Source organism: Chelonia mydas, chromosome 12 (assembly GCF_015237465.2).
Source record: "Chelonia mydas isolate rCheMyd1 chromosome 12, rCheMyd1.pri.v2, whole genome shotgun sequence".
Classification (NCBI taxonomy): domain Eukaryota; kingdom Metazoa; phylum Chordata; order Testudines; family Cheloniidae; genus Chelonia; species Chelonia mydas.
In genome coordinates, this window is record NC_051252.2 from 38,404,810 (window position 1) to 38,417,515 (window position 12,706).

A 12,706-nucleotide genomic window follows, 5' to 3' on the forward strand; every position below is an offset into this window, starting at 1 on the left:
GTATAGGTGATGGCTTAAGTCTGATATGACATTTATCCTCACAAGTGAGGAGACAGATAACTTATTCATGATGGTGCCACTCTTGAGTTATCCGGTGTTTACTTGCCAGTGGAGATATCATTTCAGATCCAGCCTCAGCCACCATCATATATTTATTTCTGCTAACATGGGGATCCTCTTGCTCTGCCAGGGGAATTATAATGTATATAGTAGAAACATTAACTTTGACCGTACACTTTAGTCAAAAGGGCCATCGATTAAATCGTTCCCAGCCGGATTTCAACCCGTCAAATAGTTAACAGCATCACTGTGAGCTGGACTTTGCTCCGGACAGGTGAACAGAAGCAGCTACCTTATTAAGTGTTTCCATTTGTGTTGACTAAAACAGGGTCCTTTTGCAAATCAGGGTGATACAAACAGCAGATTAATCAGTTTCTAATTAAATGATGGCAGCGTGCATGTTTAATTAAATAGACTGTTTAAACAATTCTTTATCATGGCACTGGAGACCAGCAGAGCATCCCATGGCATGACCTTGAGATGGTGCGAGACAAGCCTATCCCACTCAGGTGCCTGTGGACGTCCCTCGGGGACATCCTGCCAGGAGGAGTTAAGGATTTGGTTGGTTGGTTTAGTTTGTGTTTAGGTGATGGCTGCTGTCAAATCAGCTTTTTCATTTTGTCATTGGGGCCTCACCGGATCATAGAAACCAGAGAGGGAAGAGACTTATTGGGTTGATCCTGCAACCCCACCTAGGTCATTATTCAGGCCCATTATGTCCAGATGTGCTCACGGATGTACATACGCAGCCTCTGCCGACTGCAGCGAGAGTCACATGTATGCGTGAGAGCTGGGTGAGGAGGCAAAGCCTGCCCTGAATTACGCACCATGCAGCCCAACTGAATTCTTACCCAGGGCAGAAACTGAGCCACGTTCTCTATTGGGAGCTAATATTCTCTGCCCAAGGGGCCGTTCTGCGTTGTTTGCAGGCCCAAGACTCCCAGTGGGGTCGATGGAAAGTTGAGGTCTGAAAGACATACAGATTCGGGCCCGGATTACTGATTTATACAAGCTCCTCCCATGATAACCCTCTTCTTTCCCTTTGTTTCACAGCAGCTCCAAAGTCCAGCACCAACCTGGGTTTGGGTTTTGATCATTGTGCCAGCAGGGTTTGGCTGCCGGCCTGAGAACCTGCAGGGAACTTTTGGACGGAGGAGAGTTTTGTGGTCAAGCTGCAGAATGGGACCTCTGACCAAGCCTGCAGCAGCATTGGGGCCAGGAGATATAAGCCTTTACCCCTGCGAGGAGTCCCAGCTAAGCTGTTTGCATGAGTAAGGTCTATTCACATAAGAGTCTGCCGGATCAGGCCTCTCCTTTGTGGCCCTGTGTCGGCATGAGAGAGACCACAAGAGCGTATCTGCTACCAGAAAATGGCTCTGCTGATCGATCGATATCCAAACACGCATGCATCATGCTGCATAGACAGCTAGTTATTGACAGAGCCAGCCAGCTACAATGAGTCATGTCAAGTGCAAGGATAAGCCCTCGGGAGGTGCCGCTCCTCTCTCACCAGCCTAGCTTTGTCTCCACCTACGGCTTTGCTCCAGCCACAATCTGTGTGGCAACTGGGACAAGCTATAGTTTGTTGAGTTTTTTTACTAGCCAGCAATAAAATCTAACCCATATTGGTTGACGAGAAGATGACGTGTTTCCCCCGGGTGTAAGTTTGGGTGGCAGGGGTCTGTTTCATTTCTAGTCAGTGCCCAGGGACTGTAATTTCAGTCTATTGAAGTCATAATTTACTACTGTGAAAATAAACATTTGTGTTAGCTTGTTTTATTCTGTGGGCTTCGTATGAATGTTAATAATTCACAACCTGCATGCTTCTACATGGGGCTGCACAGCCTGGCTGATTGCACAAACCCTCCGCCAGCACACAGCATGCTTCCCCCGTGTTCCTTTTGCATGGGTCTCACACACAACAGATACCTTGGTATGTTTCCCCCAGGGGTTCTATCGCTCAAGACAGATAGGAGATGATGAGAGAAGTGCCACTTAGCGCTAAGCCACGGATAACGAGGAAATCAGTAGGAAGGCGGCTGTGAGATAAAGGTAATATTTTATGTAAAGATGATGGAGTTTAAAATCTGGGCATTTTGGAAAGCTTCCTGCTTCAGAGCGTCCTGGTGCTTGTTTGTTTGCTGTATTTGCAATAAAAATTAAAGGAGATTTTCCCCATCAAGGTCAAATCCAGCCAGCAAGCTCCTCGGTTAGGATTTAATTCTCCACCTAGATCCAAAATGGGGATGTCACCTTCAGTGCCATGCTTGGGTAGCTGTAATCCCTGCCCATGCAGAGAGAACCAGATATTCGGATTCTAGATCTGCCCTGCTGCCTTCAGAGGAGAAGTTTGCCCATATGACTAAGAGGGCAGTTTGCTTCACAGCATGCTGCACAGGTGACCCACTCACAGATATTCTTCTTGCAGGAGATTCCATCAGCAAGGCCATTTTCAAGGGTCCCAGGGCAGAGGAGCACCCCCATGAGAACGTGTGGCTCACCAGGCTAGCGGGGACAGCCTGTGCTTTGAAGGTGAGATTCTTCAGAGGTCCTGTCTGAGGTTTTAAACAGGCTCCCAGGTCATAACAAAGGGGGGTTGAGACCAGGCCTGAGAGTTAGGACACCTGGGTTCTATTTGAATCTCTAGTATAGATTTCAAGTGTGACCACAGGCAAGTCACTGCCCCACTCTGTGCCTCCGTTTCTCAATCTATGAATTGGGGTACCTATGCCACAAGGGCTTTACAAGGCTAAGCTTATCATCTTCAGAGGGAACCTACTGTAGAAAGGCAAACTGTTATTGACCAAGGGGGTGAGATTAACAAATTGGTCAACAACTACCACTTAAAGACCCATTCATGGCACACTCAGCAAACATTGTTCAGAGGCAATTCAGTCTAAACTTCTCCATCACCCTCTTCTCCCTGGGATGTGATCATACATAACATTGTTCTATTTAGCTCTGTATCCTCAGTGGAGACATTTGCATCAGCGACCATAGTAATGGGTGTTCTAGAAATCTAGATCGAGAGGGGTGTGTGGGGCTGGATGGATAGAAAATTGGCTCTTGGTATTTTCCCCATTCAATGTCAGAGTCCTGTTTGTGACATGAGACTAGTCTCTGCAGCAGCCTATTGGGACTGTACAAACAGTGAGCAGAAGAGGTGGGAGCAGGTGGGCTGCTGAGCGGTACGGGTTCTGTTTTCCTACCGGTGTCCTTAATAAAAAGGAAGGCGGGAGAACACGCCTGGGACAGAGGCAATGGGGCAGCAGGATTGTCACTAAATAGTTCCGTGTTCTTCTCCATGAGGCCCAAGCTGCTCTTGCAGAGAAAGGAAAGTGAATGCTAAGTGCAGTGGATTCGCTCGCAGGGCGATCTGGGGGTGACGGGGGCGTGGAGGATCAGCCGGGGGGGGGGGGGGGGGGGGGGAAGGGGAGAACACAGCCCGAGGCAGGGGAGAAAGGGTACAGCTGAGAGAGAGAGAGAGACTCTTATGGGAGGGAGAAAAGAACAGGCCCAAAGTGAAGCCCCAAGCAGAGCTCCTGTGGAATCTGATGGCTAAAGGTCCTTTCCTATGAAACAGGACATGGTCTCATCTCTGCCAATGACCCTTCATGCCTCCCACCCCCAAACCAGGACACACCTGGACTGTCAGGGACACAGACCACGGACTTTCCTTTGCTACCAGGCCCCCTCTGCCCTAGAGAATGCAAAGGGGCAGTGGGGGCGGGGATTTGAGTAATAGCTTTTATTGGACCAGCTTCTGCTGGGGAGAGAGACAAGCTTTTGAGCTCACACAGAGCTCTTCTTCGGCTCTGGGAAATCTCTGAGTACATTGCCCAGATCTGAAGAAGAGCCCTGTGCAGCTCGAAAGCTTCTCTCTCTCGCTCTCTCACCAACAGGAGTTGGGCCAATAAAAGATGTTACCTCCCTGACCTTGTTTCTCTAATATCCTGGGACTGACACGACCACAGCGGCACGGCACACAACTAGAGAATCTGGCATAGCAGCCCTGTAGGAGTATTTCTTCATGGCACAAAACACCCCCGCAGGTGGCACAGCCCCTCAGAGCCTGGGTCAACTGACTCGGGCCTGGAGAATTCACGCCACGGGGCTCAAAATAGCAGTGGAGACGTTCCCGCTTGGCTTTCTGAGCTGGGGCTTCCAGGAACGTCTGCACGGCTATTCTGAACCCTGTAACACAAGCCAGAGTCCGTCGACCCTCTGAGACTCACCGCCGCAGGGGGGTTTGGGGTTTTTTTGTTTTTTTTTGCAATGTAGACGCACCCTGCACACAGTGGCTACCGTTGGCGTGCTGGGATCGCACCGCTCTGGGCAAGGCTGATCACCACACTGCCCACGTCCTGCCTCGCCACAGCAGGGCCAGTGTCAGCAGCTACAATGGTGCAACTGCCTAGATGGGGTTAGTGTGAGGCTTGGACTCCCTCGGTCTGTTCTGGAGGTTTCTCACCTTCCCTGCCCCATTTGAAAAGCCGGGGGAATATGGCGCTTCCCTCATATGCATTTGCATCTTCCCAGCTCTTTATCTTTCTCTCTGTCTCTGTATTGCTGCAATTACAGACACTTTAAAACACAATGATCTGGCTGTTAATGTGATGGATGACAGAAGCTTTCTGTCTGGTTTAAATCATCCCCTAGAGTGAGCAAACTTCTCTGGATTAACCCCTTCCTGGCCCCAAACTGGCTCCCTCATCGGGCCCTGTGGCTATTGTTTGAAGAGTGCAGCGAGCGTATCTAGATTTTGGTCCTGTGAAGGGACTCGACACACGTGCAGCTGAGGAACCCCGTTATTTTCTTTCTCTTGCCTTCACAGGGGGGAACAAAGACGCTGCCCTTTTAGCTTCTCAGCTGGAGCAGAGGGAAGGTTGGTTTCCCTTTTACCGGCATGTTTATCCATCTCTCTGCTTCCTGTTGGGGATGATCCAGTCGCCCAGCAATAGTGCAGGAGCGCACCCCCCACAGTGACATTACAGCTCAGGGCAAGTGGAACCAGCGAGGCATTTAACCAAGCAGCACAGCATTGCGGCTGCAGCCGTGGGATTTCCTGCAGTGCATATCTGTGTGCATGAGGCACGTGCAAATACATATGCGCACGGTTCTGTCGGCACAAAGAGGGGCCACCTCCTGCCTTCAGGTAGAGGCCTACAGCTCCCACTGAGGACGATGGCAAACATTTGTCAACGGAGTTTGACGGGTCTCAGTCTAGTTCCCAGGACACAGGCATCCCCATCACAAAACTACCAGCGCCGCGGTTAGTGCTACTGGGTGCCTGACCGTGTCTCGGAGAATGAACTCCCCCGCTGGCTGCAGGAGCAGCCCCTCCGGATCAGGAGAGAGGTGTAAGGAATGGCAACTGGCGCTGTACTTTTCCCACGACTAAAGAGAGGCCCCGCTCCCCAGTCTGCCACCTTTCCCCAGGCATGAGCACCTGAGCAGTCACTTGGCCTCTCCTCCAGCCAGCTGGTCACGCGTGCAAGTTCTCAGGAGCCTGCAGCCAGCCCTGGAAATAGCTGGCAATGGCAAAGGGCGGGGTTGTGGGAGGGAGAATCTTGCACTTTTGCATTCTCCGCAGCTTTGTTTCACTACTGTGGGAAAGGAGATTAGGGCAGGCTGGCAGCCAGGGGTTAGCAGATAAGCGAGTGTTAGCGTTGGATAGGCCGGCTGGATCAGTTCCAGTGCAGGGCCTAGCAATCCCTCCTGGACCAAATCTGAAATCAACCGGCAGGCCTTGGAGGGGGCCAAGCCAGAGAGGGCAGGGGGGAGTGCCACAGCAGGCTGGGAAAGTCCATGGCCAGGCAGCTAAACGTGCCTTTCCTCTGGGCTGCCTGGCCAGTACTCTGCCCCTTTCTCAATCTCTCTCCCCTCTGACTTCCCAAAACCATCCAGAGCGTCGAAGGGGGGCTGGGTTCTGGGAAAGTGACAATGGGCAGACAGGGTAGAAAGTGCTCTAATGAGTTTCTGTCAGTCACCCAGACACATGATTGATGGCTCAGTGTGCAACAACTGAGCGCTGGGGATTAAGTGCACATGGTATGTCAATTTCCGACGCACGCGCTCTCTTTGTTTAAAGAGCCAGTCTCTCCTTCCCCTGCCCCTTCCCCCCCAGTGCCACAGGCAGGACCATTACCCTCATCTCCTCAGACCCTGCAGGGGCAGGTTTATACCAAAGCTGCTGGCCTGACTTTTTGATTAGTCTGAAATGGATTTTGCTGCCCGTGGAAGCCCTACTTGGAGGCTGCTGCTTCTCTTTTTATGCCCCCATGAGACCTACCACATGCCAGGCCTCCGTGGGGGCATTGCCCTTAATTTTGACTGGGCATATGGTACCTCTCAGCTGGGCTGCATGAGTGACCCTGAGGGTTATTGCACGAGCTAGCGACATGCAACCACATTGTTGTAAGCAGCTATCGAGCACGTCTCACCTGTCAAGCTCTGTGTGCTGGGTTAGGACTGTTACAGCTGGGGAAAGCCAGGCCAGCTTATACCTCCGTTTTAGCCCACAGAGGGGAGAGGAAGCTGTAGAATTGGCCAGGATGAGTGCCTGAGCTCCTAGCAAATCCATGTGCTGGGGACACTACGATTTTACAAATTCCCTTGTATGCTCTTGGGGAGCCAGGACTAGAACCCTGGGCCTATAGTACCATAAACACAGGCCATGGTCATTTGTGCTAGGGGAGCTCTCCCTCAGCTGGCAGCAGTAGCATGTCCTTTATGTGCTTGTGGCCGATTATCGGAGGGACTGAGAGAAGTAGCATCCTCCCTTCCCCTTGCCCACAGCTCCATGGCATCTCTTTCCACACAGTTGGGGCTCTGCATTTTATGGGGCAGTGGCTGTACAAGGACGGAGTGGAGCTGGAGGGTATCCTCTGACCTCAGAGCTAGCCTCTCGTCAGCCCTGCAAGGACTTTCCTGGGTGGATTCCACTCCCTGCACTGACCCCCCACCCCTTGCCCCAAGAAGTGGGCATGGGGCAGTGGCCTGTGGGAACCAGTGGCAGCCTGTCTCCCACCGGGAAGGTTCAGGGGCTGTCAGTGAAGGGCATGGTATAAAAGCCTAGAGAGACAAGAGCTGGAGGGGGAGAATGCATTCAAGTGACACCCTGAAACCTCACTGGAAGTGGTCCCCAGCACACGTGACTCAGGCGTTGCAGCTGGCACATGCATGTGACTCACATATGGCATCTGACACATGCGTGTTCAACGCAGGTGTGATATGTGGCATGCGTGTGTGCAAACAGGGCACAACACCTGACATATGTGGGTGACTCGGATGCAACACATGGCCTGCATGCATGAATCAGGCGTGATGTGTGGCGCACGTGTGCGACTCAGCAGGCTGCCTGGTGTGCGTGCGTGAGCCAGGGATGACACCTGGCACAATTATTTCTTTTGGACACCTGTGGCCAGCAGAGGAAAGTGGCTGGTGGAGGAGCAGTGACTGGAGTGGGTTCTCTGGGGTGAAGCAGGGTCACTGACCTAAACCATGATCGACAGTCCCCTAGCTGTCTAGCATAGCTTGGGGGATTGGCTGGGCAAACGCATGTGCCCCAATACCAGACATACCAATGCCAGGGCATTCTCCCCTGAAGCTTCTGGCAGCTCTGGACCCTTCAAAATTGATCTCCCCTGGGGAGTGGGGTGCGGGGGGGGGGGGGTTTGCACAAGTAGCATCACAGAATTCAAGCTCACTTATTACAAGTATGTGTCTATGTGTCTGCAGATGATGTACGGGCATGTGAGGTCTCCACGGGCCTGTGTCTATGGGTGCATGTGTGGCTGCTTGCGTGTATATGGGTAGAGGTGTCCGGGTCTGTTTGCAGGAGAGGGTGTGTGTATGTTTGCATGGATGTTCACTGGAGGAGAGAGGGTGGTAATGGTTGTGACCCTGCTGTGGTGTCTGGTTTCACCCAGTCCAAGTGGTGCCTTGCCCTGTCTTGCAGGAAATGCCGATGGTTATTATTAGTAGCCAGCAAGCAGCTGTCTGCAGAGTGAAAAGGAGGACTTGTGGCACTTTAGAGACTAACAAATTTATTTGAGCATCAGCTTTCATGAGCTACAGCTCACTTCATCGGATGCATGCAGTGGAAAATACAGTGAGGAGATTTTATATACGCAGCGAACATGAAACAATGGGTGTTACCGTACACACTGTAAGGAGAGTGATCAGGTAAGGTGAGCTATTACCAGCAGGAGAGAAGAAAAAAAAACAACCTTTTGTAGTGATAATCAAGGTGGGCCATTTCCAGTAGTTGACAAGAACTTGTGAGGAACAGTAGGGGGTGGAAAATAAACATGGGGAAATAGTTTTACTTTGTGTAATGACCCATCCACTCCCAGTCTTTATTCAAGCCTAAGTTAATGGTGTCCAGTTTGCAAATTAATTCCAATTCAGCAGTCTCTCCTTGGAGTCTGTTTTTTGAAGTTTTTTTGTTGAAGAATTGCGTCAGGACCCATCACTCTCACAGATCGTGGGAGATAGGCCAGTCCTTGCTTACAGACAGCCCCCCAACCTGAAGCAAATACTCACCAGCAACCACACATCACACAACAGAACCACTAACCCAGGAACCTATCCTTGCAACAAAGCCCGTTGCCAACTGTGTCCACATATCTATTCAGGGGACACCATCACAGGGCCTAATCACATCAGCCACACTATCAGAGGCTCGTTCACCTGCACATCTACCAATGTGATATATGCCATCATGTGCCAGCAATGCCCCTCTGCCGTGTACATTGGTCAAAGCGGACAGTCTCTACGTAAAAGAATAAATGGACACAAATCAGATGTCAAGAATTATAACATTCAAAAACCAGTCGGAGAACACTTCAATCTCTCTGGTCACTCGATTACAGACCTAAAAGTGGCATGTTCTCTGTGTATATAAAATCTCCCCACTGTATTTTCCACTGCATGCATCCGATGAAGTGAGCTGTAGCTCACGAAAGCTTATGCTCAAATAAATTTGTTAGTCTCTAAGGTGCCACAAGTCCTCCTTTTCTTTTTGCAGATACAGACTAACCCGGCTGCCACTCTGAAACCTGCCTGCAGAGTGTTGATGTAATGAAGTCTGGGAAGAATGCAGAGTGGCAATTGCATGGGGGGGGGAGAGAGAGAGAGAGGCAGGCAGGACTGGACCCCATCAGACACGCGTGACTAACACACAGCGTACAACGTGGCTAAGGGATTCCGCCCCCGGAGAGGGAACCTGAAGAGTGTGTCACAGCCAATTTCCCCAGCAGGGAGAATTTTGCCTACAAGGCAGTGATGCCTAGGCCAAGGCCAAGAAGTCTACCTGGGTAAGCACAGGACTGGGAATCGGGGGTCTAATATCGCCTCTGCCACTGCTTCCTGGTGTAGCCTTCGGTGAGCCAGGTGATCACTGCCGTGGGCAGTTAATGATTCCACAGCCCTTTGGAAATGCTAATTGTGGGCTGAGTTGGCTGGAAAGTGCTCGTGTGTTTGCACTCCCAAGTCGTCTATTTTTACATCAGCTGTTAGCTCGCACACAGTTACTAGGCTTCCATGCACAATCACAGAAATTGTGCACACACAGTTTTGCATGCACAAATCCATGTGCACTTTTCTGAAAAGATGGCCCTATTTATTGCATACAAAATAGGAAAAACCCTGAGTTTCCTGTCTCCCTCCATGGGCAGAGGCCATCCTGCTCTGACCCTGTCTCCCACCAGAGGTTCCACACGCTCCTCACCTTCACAAACCTCCATTCCTCACCGTATTATAGCCATAAGGTTTAACATCATCAGGAATGAGAGGGACCCAGATGCTGATTCGCAGACCAGAGATCTCTATTGCCAGGATCCGCACCCTCCACTTAGAGACGCACCAGGCATTTAACTTCATACCTGCTGTCCCCTCACTCTCTCCACTGCCAGCCTTCTCTCTCCCACCCCTTCCTGTCCCCCCACCACTGTGCTTGAGGGTTTGGGACGTGATCAGAGGTGTAGTTTGACTTCTATATTTGGGGGGTGGCTCCATTCAGGCCAACGGGGCCACACATGGGGGGGAGGGCAAATTCCATGCCTGTCCACAGGGACACCATTTCAGATGGGGGGAGGCAATTTTAACCATGATTCCAAGGGCTACTTTGGCAACTGAAAACTCTAGGTTTTTTGCAGATAATAACTTAGAAATCTCTGACAGAAGCATTGCATCTAATTCCTCTGTCAAGAAAGAAAATTAAATAAATATTAGACCCCCTCAGCTCTAACACTAACATATTCTGACATCTTCTGGCAAGTCACTTACAGAATGCTGGTTAGGTGTAAAATTGTAACGTCTATTCTTACTCAGATACTCTTCCTAAAGTCAGCAGGGACCACTGTGATGATCTAATCTGACCCTCTGCACCTCGCAGTCCACAGAACTTCACCCACCCACTCCTGTAATAGCCCCCTAGCCTCTGTCTGAGTTACTGAAGTCCTCAGATCATGGGTTAAAGATGTCAAGTTACAGAGAACTCACCATTTACACTCGTTTAAGCCTGCAAGTGACCCATGCCCCATGCTGCAGAGGAAGGCACCCCCCCCCCGCCCCGCCCAAGGACTCAGCCAATTTGAACAGGGGGAAAATTCCTTCCCAGCCCCAAATGTAGCAATCAGTTAGATCCTGAGCATGTGGGCGAGACCCACCAGGCAGATACCCAGGAAAGAATTCTCTGTAGTAACTCAGAGTCCTCCCCATCTAGTGTCCTGTCTCAAGCTGTGGGGGATTTTTGCTACAGGCAGTCACCGGTGGGCCATTGTAGGCAGTCCTGTCATACCCTCCCCTCCAAAAACTTACCAAGCTCAGTCGTGAACCCAGGTAGGTTTTTGCCTCCACTGCCCCCCTTGGGAGGCTGTTCCAGAACTTCACTCCTATGATGGTTAGAAACCTTCGCCTCATTTCAAGCCTAAACTCGTTGGTGGCCAGTTTATATCCATTTGTTCTGGGGTCCACACTGGTGCTTAACTTAAATAACTCCTCTCCCTCCCTAGTGCTCATCCCTCTGATGTATTTATAGAGAGTAATCAGATCTCCCCTCAGCCTTCATTTAGTTAGGCTAAACTAGCCAAGCTCTTTGGGTCTCCTCTCATAAGGTAGGTTTTTAATTCCTCTGATCATCCTAGTAGCCCTTCTCTGCACCTGTTCCAGTTTGATTTAATTTTTCTTAAACATGGGAGACCAGAATTGCACACAGTGTTCCAGATGAGGTCTCACCAGTACCTCGTATAATAGTAACAACACTTCCCTGTCTCTACTGGAAATACCTTACTTGATGCACCCCAAGACTGTGTTAGCCTTTTTCATGGCCACATCACATTGACAGCTCACAGTCATCCTGTGTTCAACAAATACCCCCAGGTCCTTCTCCTCCTCTGTTGCTTCCAACTGATAAATCCTCAGCTTATAGCAAAAATTCTTGTTGTTAGTTCCTAAATGCATGATCTTGCACTTTGCATTATTAAATACCACCCCATTTCTATTACTCCAGTTTACAAGGTCATTCAGATCTTCTTCTATGATATTCTGGTCCTCCTCGGTATGGGCAATACCTCCTAGCTTTGTGTCATCCGCAAATTTTATTAGCACACACCCACTTTTTGTGCCAAGGTCAGTAATAAAAATGTTAAAATCAGATCGGTCCCAAGACCGATCCCTGAGGAACTCCACTATAACCTCCCTCCAGCCTGACAGTTCACCTTTCAGTGTGACCCGCTGTAGTCTCCCCTTCAACCAGTTCCTTATCCACCTTTCACTTCTCACGTTAATCCCCATTTTCTCCACTTTAATAATTTCTCACGTGGAACTGTATCAAACGCCTTCCTGGCATCCAGGGAGATCAGATCCACTGCGTTTTCTTTGTCTAAAAAGTTAGTTCTCTTCCCAAAGAAGGACACTAGTCACTTTTCAGAGTAAGAGCCGTGTTAGTCTGAATTCACAGAAAGAAAAGGAGTACTTGTGGCACCTTAGAGACTAACCAATTTATTTGAGCATAAGCTTTCGTGAGCTACAGCTCACTTCATCGGATGCAACACGTAGCTCACGAAAGCTCACGCTCAAATAAATTGGTTAGTCTCTAAGGTGCCACAAGTCCTCCTTTTCTTTTTACTAGTCACTTTGTTACCACCTCTGGAATCCAACAATTGAAACAATTGTAGAAAAATCTACAGTTACTTTCTATCATTCATTGAACTTTAGGAAACATTCTAACAGCCCTTTCTTATTTTAATCACCTGTTAATCACTCTGGTTATAAACAAAATCCTGACTCCCTGCCTCAGGGGCGCAAGCTGGGAACAGCACATCTGTCTCCTCTGCTGTTCTCATTGCATTGCACACTCAGGCTGCCTGGGGCTTGCAGCTTGGGCGGGCAAAGCCCACAATGCCCCCCCACCTCCGCCTAGGAAGGTGATGGCAAACAGGGCGAGGCAGAGAAGGCAACGGGGTTGTTTTTAGCTGACTACTGTCAGCTAAACGGATCCTTCTAACAGCTCAGCCTCCTGCAAGGTTGCATCTCCTCCCCAGGGAGGACTGCAACAGGAGAATTTGCAGGCCGGGCGGGGGGAGGGGGGAGATACGTGTGAATCGCATCTCCTGCAGTGCAGGTGCAGTTCAGGTTAGAG

The 12,706-nt window shown here is 50.1% G+C and overlaps 1 protein-coding gene and 1 long non-coding RNA gene across 17 annotated transcripts in view; one reads left to right on the forward strand and one right to left on the reverse strand.

Annotated features, from left to right (window-relative positions):
• CBFA2T3 (CBFA2/RUNX1 partner transcriptional co-repressor 3) overlaps positions 1–12,706 on the reverse strand; it is a 105,134-nt gene that overhangs the window by 71,452 nt on the left and 20,976 nt on the right. The gene's annotated exons all lie outside the window — the stretch shown is intronic.
• On the forward strand, positions 202–5,191 carry LOC114019378. Its single transcript, XR_006285304.1, has 3 exons — positions 202–2,112; positions 2,489–2,592; positions 4,895–5,191. It is a non-coding gene; the product is annotated as an uncharacterized LOC114019378 (long non-coding RNA).